This window comes from Piliocolobus tephrosceles, chromosome 13 (genome assembly GCF_002776525.5).
Source record: "Piliocolobus tephrosceles isolate RC106 chromosome 13, ASM277652v3, whole genome shotgun sequence".
In the NCBI taxonomy this organism is placed as follows: Eukaryota; Metazoa; Chordata; class Mammalia; order Primates; family Cercopithecidae; genus Piliocolobus; species Piliocolobus tephrosceles.
In genome coordinates, this window is record NC_045446.1 from 102,012,540 (window position 1) to 102,021,494 (window position 8,955).

Below are 8,955 nucleotides of genomic sequence, written 5' to 3' on the forward strand. Positions count from 1 at the left end.
GGTCTCAATCTGTTTGGAAAGTGCTAGGCCTGGTATTGGGTAAAACTGACTCACCTCTTATTTATATGCCAGGGCTTCTGGGTGAAGTCATATGTGCAGATCTTCTCCCTGCCCCTTCTGAATATACATTGGCTTCTGGAATTTGGCCCAAGACATCATCGGTAATGAATCACCAGTCACCATTACCTGTCACCGATGATTTTGCAAATTGCAGTTTTGCTTAGGAAGGGGAATGTCCTGAATATGGTTTTTTTTACACCTCTCATTTCAGCATCTGCTGTTTGAAGAAAGCCATTGAGAAGACGTAAATACTAGCAAGTGAAATTCAGAGTTGTGTAATCATCACATACCTGGTCCGTTGAGAAGTTCTGCTCTTCTCACTGCAGGAAACCCAGGCACAAAAACCCTCTTTTCCTGGATTACATACCCTCTCCCACCCCTCCTTAATCAAAGAAGTCTCCGATCCCCAATTCATTTAGTGACTAGCATAGAATGAGAAAGACTATGCTTCTGAACTTACATCTACTTATATATTATTTATATTTATTTGGAAAGAAACAGCTTAGGTTTACCTTGTTCCTGATACATTCTTCCATAACACCATAGCACAAAAAAAAAAAAAAAAAAAAAATCAGAAAATATGCTTTTTCACATCTCCTTTCTGAATTTTATGACTTACTCACTGAAGAAGAGGAAAGAAATATGCAACTTTGTGAGTAGAAAGAAACAAAATGTAGATTAGAATCAAGATAATATTTACTATGTGTTCCTTCAAGAGAAACACTGACAGAATGGTGGCATAAATAACTCTGAAAAATCAACTCCTTCATTAAAACAATGAGAACACTAGCAAAAAATGGTCAAAATAAGTTTTCCAGAATTTTGGAAGTTAACCAAATCCTTGCAACAATCTGGGAGCATTTATTTAAGAAAAATGGTTGAATATCATTAAGAACTATGAGCGTTATGGCATTTCAAGTAGTCCTGGTCCCACTCACTTCGCACTATCTCCATGACGGCCTTTGCAACTATGGTAACTGTGAAGATTAGCAAACTAGCAGCCGATGGAAGGAAACAGAACAGGTTTGGAGCTTCCCAAAAAGCCTCATCCCCAGAGAACTGTCACTTTGTGACCTTTTTGGAAGTTGCCTGTAAAGTTTCGTCCTCCGGGCTTTTCTTTATGTGACCTGACTCAGAACATCCTCTGTGTGAACAGCTATATTGCTAAGATGTTTGTCAAAAATAATCAGTTGGAATTTTTCAACATTGTAACATTCTGAGGAAGTGATTCCAGTTGGGACTAACAAAAGGCTGAGTAAAAAATGTAAAATAAACCCCTGAGGAATGAGATGTCTGTAGGGGGTTTGAAAAGATTGGACAAATCCCTGGGAATCTAAAAAGCCACGTGCATGTGCAGGGCTACACACATTCCCAGGAAAGACCTGAGAAGGCCCTAATCTCTCACCTTTGGCTGACCTTGAGGCTCTGCACAAGTAAGAAGTGAAGGCTAAGACAGAGCTGTAAACTGCCTATCTGATCATTGAAGGCATGCCCCAAAACACACATGCAGAAGTGCTTGGCAAAGACTGGGAGACTTGTTGGTTCCAGAGTTATTAGTTCAAGAAATTAAAAAAAAAAAATCTCTATTTATTAGCTGGTCAATAAGCAAACAGAACAGAGACTTTGGCGGTTACACATGATAAAGAATACAGACTTCACAGAATTAATTTAAGAAAGTCAGGAAACAGCAGCAACAACAACAACAATAAAAAAAAAGAACAACGAACAGCAACAAAAACTCAGGGAAGAGAGGGGAGTCTGGTGTCCAAAGTTGTGACATTGTGTGTGTGTGTGTGTGTATTTATTTATTTTTTTGAGACAGGGTCTCACTGTTGCCCAGGCTGAAGTGAAGTGGTGCAATCATAGCTCACTGCAGCCTCAAATTCTTGGGCTTAAGTGATCCTCCTGCCGCAGCTTCTCAAGTAGCTGGGACTATAGGCATGTGTCATCACACCTGGTTAATTTTCATAGTTTTTGTAGAGTCAGGGTCTTGCTATGTTCTCTGGACTGTTATTGAACTCCCAGGTGTAAGCAATCCTTCTGCCTCAGCCTCCCAAAGTGCTGGGATTACAGGCATAAGTCACTTTGCCTGGCTTCATGTTTTTTAAATGTTCAGTTTTGAAGAAAAATTATAAGATATACGAATAAACAAGAAAATATGGCTTATACAGAAGAAAAAAAAAACATCCCAGGTAAACAGAAACTGTCCCTGAGGAGGCCCACACACTGAACTTAACTGAACGTAGATATTAACTCAGTTTTATAAATACATTCAAGGAACTAGAAGAAATCATATCTAAAGAATTAAAGGAAAGTATGAGATTGATGTCTCACCAAATAAAGAATAGTAATAAAGAGATAAAAATGATAAAAAGAACCAAATAGAAATTTCTGCAATGGAAAAGTACAATAACTACAATTTTAAAAAGTCACTAGAAGAACTCAACAGCATATTTGAACTGGTAGTAGAAAGTATTGGTGACCTTGAAGATAGGTCATTTGAATGCATTTAACAAAAAAAATGCAAGACTTGTATACGGAAAACTATAACAACACACTCAGGATAGTCAAAATGATCTTGAAAAACAAACAAAACTCAACAAAGTTTGAGGACTCACACTTCCCAATTTTAAAACTTACTGTGTAGCTACAGTAATCAAGATAGTGTAGTACTGACATAAAGACAGACATATAAATCAATGAAATAGAATTGAGATTTCAGAAACATATCCACACATTTATTATTAGCTGGGTTTTGACAAGGGTAACAAGACAACTCGATGGGGAAATAAATGGTGCTGGGTCAACTGAATATCCACATGCAAAAGAATAAAGTTGGAGCCCTACTCATACCATATACAAAATTAACTCAAGGTGAACCAAGGGCCTAAATGTAAAACTATAAAACTCTTAGGAAAAAACATAGGTATAAATCTTCATAATCTTGGTTTAGACAATGGTTTATTAGACATGATGCCTGAGGCAAAAATAAGTAAAGAAAGAAATAGATAAATTGGACTTCAAAACTAAAAGCTTTTGTTCTTTGAAGGCCACTATCAAGAAAGTGAAAAGGGCTGGGCACGGTGGCTCACGCCTGTAATCCCAGCAGTTTGGGAGGCCAAGGAGGGTGCATCACCTGAGGTCAGGAGTTCGAGACCAGCCTGGCGAGCATCATGAAACCTCGTCTCTACTGAAAATACAAAAATTAGCCAGGCGTGGAGGCGTGCGCCTGTAATCCCAGCTACTCAGGAGGCTGAGGCAGGGGAATTGCTTGAACCTGGGATGCAGAGGTTACGGTGAGCTGAGATTGTACCACTGCACTCCAGCCTGGGCAACAGAGTGACACTCCATCTCAAAAAAAAAAAAAAAAAAAAAAAAAAAGTGACAAGATAATCTACATCATATATCTGAAAAGGGCCTAGTTTCTAGAATATATAAAGAATACAACTCAACAACAAAAAGACAAATGTTCCAATTTAAAAATGGGCAAAGATTTGTATACGTTCTCCAAAGAAACGTACAAATGGCCAATAGGCATGCGAAAAGATGCTCAACATTATTAGTTATTAGGAAAATGCAAATCAAAACTTGAGTGAGATACCTCTTTACAGCTAGAATTACTGCTATCGAAATGACAGATAATAATAAGAATTGGCACGGATATGGAGAAGTTGAACCCTCATTCATTTCTGGTGGAAATATAAAATGATGTAGCCACTTTGGAAAACAGTTTGGCATTTCTTCAGAAAGCTAAACATAGACTTACTATTATATGGTCCAGGAACTCCACTCCTAGGTATATACCCAGGAGAATTAAAAATGTATGTCCACACAAAAACTTGTACGTGAATGTTTATAGGAGCATTATTCATAATAGCTAAAAAGTGGAAACAATCCAAGTGTCCATCAACTTATGAATGGATAAACAAAATGTGGTATGTTCTTATAATGGACTGTTGTTCAGCTGTAAAAATAAATCAAGTACCGATACATGCGACAACGTGGATGAACCTTGAAATGACTGTGCTAAGTGAAAAAGGCCAGACACAGAAGGCCACATATTGTATGCTTCCATTTCTGTGAAATATCCAGAAGAAGCAAATCCATAGAGACACAAAGTGATTGCCAGGGACTAGGGATGGTGCGGGGAATGGGAACTGACTATGACTGCTCATTGATTTGGGGTTTCTTTTGGGGATGATGGAAATGTTCTGGAGGTAGATAGTGGGGATGGTTTCACAACCTTGTGAATATACTAAAAACTACTAAATTGAATTTTATGGTATGTGAATCATATCTCAACAAATTTTTATTTACATAATATGCTATGTAGGCAAGTTAGGGTAGCAGAAATAATGTGACAGGACTTTAGTATTGGGTCCTGTTCAGAATCCTTGCTTTGGGAGAGTTTTTAAACTATCTGAGCTTTAGTCTCCACTTCTAAAATGAAGGCAATAATATCAATCTTACATACTTTTATGTATATTAAGTGAAAAGTGTATGTAAGCTGTTTTGAGCTGGGTCTGGTGGTGCGCCCCTATAGTCTCAGCTACTTGAGAGGTTGGGGTAGGAGAATTACTTGAGCTTAGGAGTTTGAGACTAGGCTGAGCAACATATTGAGACCCCCATCTCAAAAAAGAAAACAAAACAAACCCCAAAACCATTTTAGGGAACAGGGTGGGCCTGATATATAGTATAAATTTTTAACAAATGTTAATTAGTTTTCTACCTTCCTTCCTTTCTTCTTCCCTCTTTCCTAAATTTATACAGATCAGGATGGTAGAAAATAAAATATAGGAGTTCTGCTATTGATATGGAGATGATGGTCTAATCTCCTTATGAAATGGGGGACATGGGATTGGGGGGATGGGAAACGACTCAGAAGGGAGCACTCTGATTTATGTAGAATTGTTCCATGCATTTTTTCTGCAAGATGGGGCTCAGCCCCAGAGAGGGCCTGTGTGAAGACACTGGCATGTCCTCTAGGGAGAGGGGCGTGTCTATGGCCTATAGCCCTACGGCTATAGGGACAGCTGGTCATAAAACAAAATTGTTCTTTGAATCAAGCTGGAAAGGACTTGATTTTTCTTGAGGACAGGGGACCAAAAGAAAACAAGTTTTGAAATAAAATACACATTTTTGGGGCCTCCTTGTATTTCTTCAGCCCCTTTTCTACAATTCTGGACTGTAGTTCCTGGAAATTCACATTTTCAAAAAGCCCCATCAGTGATTCTTGGATGGAGCTTTTAGAACATGCATGCGTGTTCAAGTCACCGGAAGCATCTTGCTAGTACACAGATTCAGTGTGTCTGATATGGGGCCTGAGATTCCTCATTTCTAACAGGCTCTTGGGTGATACCAGGAGGTTGCTGATCCACGGACCACACTTTGAATAGCAAGCGTTTAGCAGCTGGTTTGAGTAAACCAGGTTAGAATTAAATGCCAGACTAATCAAAGTTGGAAAAGCTAGGTCCATGACTGCCCTGTGCACCCCAAGCCTGCCCGTCTGCCCACAGCTTTATATGCAGAGGCTCTTCATGCTGTAGAAAGTCTGGTGGGTGCTTCAATGCCTTGTTGGTCTCCCTGGGAAGGAGAGCTGTCAGAGAGGAGAAAGCAGTTGGCTTTCCAAGGTCAAAGTCTGATGGGAGATTCTCTGAAATTGACCAGACACGAACGCTGATGGATGCAGGGATCATTTGTCTGAGGGGCCCTGGGGTTTTTGATATGTCTCTTGGGCATGTCAGCGGTGTGACGGATGCAATATGGTGAACATGAGGAAGGGGCACAGATGTTAGAGTCCAAGAGGCCTCCATTGGAATCCTGCTCCTCACATTGTAACCTTGGACTGTACTTAACCTACCTGAGCCTCAGTTTTCTTATTCGTATTATGGAGAGACTTTGACCAACCTTGTAGGATTGTGTTAAGGTTTAAAAGAGGTAATGCATGTAACATGCATGCCACAGAGTCAACACTCTAAGAGAAGTTTTTTTTACCACTGATGGCAAGTATCTGTGTTAACTCGAGGGACAAGGGTGACCAGGTAGCTGGAGAAGTTTTACTCTCATTTGTTGACCCACAATGGGTGCTCAAGTCCACACATGTTGATTTATGAGCTAATTGGGTTGTGCCTCTGGCTCTTTGGTTCAGCATTGTGGGTGTTATGCCTTTGAATAGCCCAAAGTGAGAGTCCCCGTCCTTTAGGGATAGCCCGTGGTCAGCTTTTGAGAAGATGCTTACCATTCTTGTCATTCCCCGAGGCCTTACAAATTCTCAGAGAGAGGGAACACGCTGTTATGTATTAGGTTAAGCATTTTCAAGCAGGACTGGCCCTAAGAGATAATTTTAATCTAACTCCCTTAATTATGTCTGAGAAAACTGAGCACAGAAAAGTTAAACAACTTGCCCCAGGCTCAAGAACCATTTAGTGACAAAGTCAGGGCTGGATCCTAGCCTCCTTCCCACCGGCTGGGGATTCTCTCCACTGGACAGCTCTACTACCTAGGGAATACATGTATGCTCTGCTTAGCATTTCAGATTCAGATGTATTCCAGATACAGCACATTTTAATTTTAATATGCCGTGTGTATATTTTGTTGTATGTGTGGGACACGTGCCTCATCTACTTACATTTAATAGAACTTGGAGAGAAGTTTATCACAGCAATAGTTAATTGTTCTGTCTTTGCTCAAGACTTTTTGTTGATGATATTTGTGTTTTCGTTTAATCCAAAATTGCGTGTCAAGAGCACAGCTGGATCTGCACTGTGCTTTACTTGTGTTGCCTTGTTGGCCCGCCGGGGTCAGTGGACTGAGGTTGGGTGGTTGAGCTGCTCCAGGTCATAAGGCCTTCTGGGAAAATAACCCCTGCTTTATAGCAATTATTGCCAAACTCTAGGCTGGCAATGATCTTGATCAACTGTTTACCTGTTTTCATGGAATGACAGAGATGAGGGCAAAATTATGACATTTTTAAAAAGAAAGAAACATTGATTTGGTTTAAAGTCCTGCCTTTTATTTTGACATTATAGCTTTCTGATGTTTTGTTGTTCTTTCTTTTATGAAACTATGATCATTGTAGATTATAGATGGTAGATTTTGCCTTCCTTCACATATTTATTTATTATTTTATGTTTGCCTCGCACTAATAAACTTTTATTTCACTCAAATTGGAGCAATAATCTTCCATACATAAGTATCTTCCCTGCTCAATAATTCAAAGAAAAATATCCAAAATGATTAATAAAGAAAAATATAAGAATTAACAGTCCCTTTAAATTTGTTTTAAATATTTTTAAGGTTTAAAAAGGGTTTAAAGTTTGTAATTCCTAGTAGGAAAACATTATCTGAATGAATGGCAAACCACGGTAAATGCATCAGCTGCATTTGGGGGAGAGGGATATGGATTATCTTCAAAGCACCCCAGCTCTCTTGATGAGAAGATCAGAAGTACACTGGTTTGTATTATTGCGACATCCATAACAAGATCTAGGTTGCTTTTCCTTCAGCAAGGTCTTTATTTATCAGAAGGACATTACGCTTGACCTCCAAATTTGGCTGACAATTTACCGATAAGATTCATAACCTTTGGGTTGCTCTGGTATTGTGACATATTTGCTGGGTTCTGAGCCACATCCTGGAAGAGGCCACCATAACTTCTGGATCCTGCATGGCTGCAAGAACCTCTGGATCACTAAGAATTTCATTGAGTCCAGGGATTCCGGCCGTCCCAGGCATGCCCCCTCCCATTCCAAGCATTCCCCCAGGAAGTCCACCTGGAGAAGAGCCATACTGAACTCCTGACTGTCGTCTGGCTTCTTCTTCCCTCTGGGCTCTCTCATGCTCTTCTCGAGCCTTCTTAACTCTTTCGATTCTTTCTTTGATCTCTCACTCTTCACGTTTTTGCTCATACTTTCTCCCATGTTCTGCAATGTCTGTGCCCTAGGCTGAACTTCTTTCAGCATTATACTAGCATCTTCGTCATAATCCAATTTACAGGCAAGGGCAAGATCATGTACTGCTTCTTCCCAGTGGCCTAGAGGTCTATGTGCTTTCCCTCGCCACTTGTAAGGCTGAGCTGAATCAGGATTTATTTCAATGACTCTGTCACAGTCTCGGATGGCAGCATTTGGCTTCTGTAATTTGACGAAGACACTGGCCCTCTTGGCATGCAAAATGGCCAACTGAGGATTCAACTTGATGGCATCTGTGAATAAGTCAATGGCTTTCTGCAGTTCACCATCATTTAGGGCTTCAATAGCAGCCACTTTCTTATCATTTGCCTGATCCATCATCTCTTCCATTATCTCTGCATTTTCATCTCCCATTTCTTGAGGGACATCAGGGTCTGGTTCAATCACACCTTCATTATCAATTTATAGATTACTTTCCTCACGTGATGGTTCATCTGCCTTTAAGTCTTCCTCCACCTTATTATCAGGTTTTTCTTCATTGGTATTTTCTTCTGATTTAACTTTCTGAGTAGCAGGTGGTAGTTTACCACCCCATGCTCTCCACCCACTCCCGCAGGAAGTACATTTCCTCGGTGTGCAGAATGCTCGGATCCTGCTTACATATTTTCACAAAAGCCCGAAGTGCGTTCACTTTCCAGGGGTCCATGGTCGGGAGGTGGTGGACGAAGCTAAGGGGCTGTGGCCCAGTTCCAGGCCTAGGCGCTGGCTCGGTGTGACCGCGCAGAAGGGGGCACCTATTTATTTATTAAATATCCTTATTTAACAAAATGAAAACTCGGCACCTATCTAGGTGCCTAAAACCCAAAGTCTTGAAACTGGAGATCTAAAAAGATTTACTTTGCAGCATAACTTCCAGAAATGCCTTGCCTCACTGTGGCAAAAAGCAGGAATTGCTAGCATTTAAGTCGGAGTAGGGAGGTTATGT

General features: G+C 40.3%; 1 pseudogene; it reads right to left on the reverse strand.

The window, feature by feature from the left end:
• Positions 1 to 7,591: 7,591 nt before the first annotated feature.
• Positions 7,592 to 8,676, reverse strand: LOC111540032 (annotated as a pseudogene).
• Between the last annotated feature and the right edge of the window lie 279 nt (positions 8,677 to 8,955).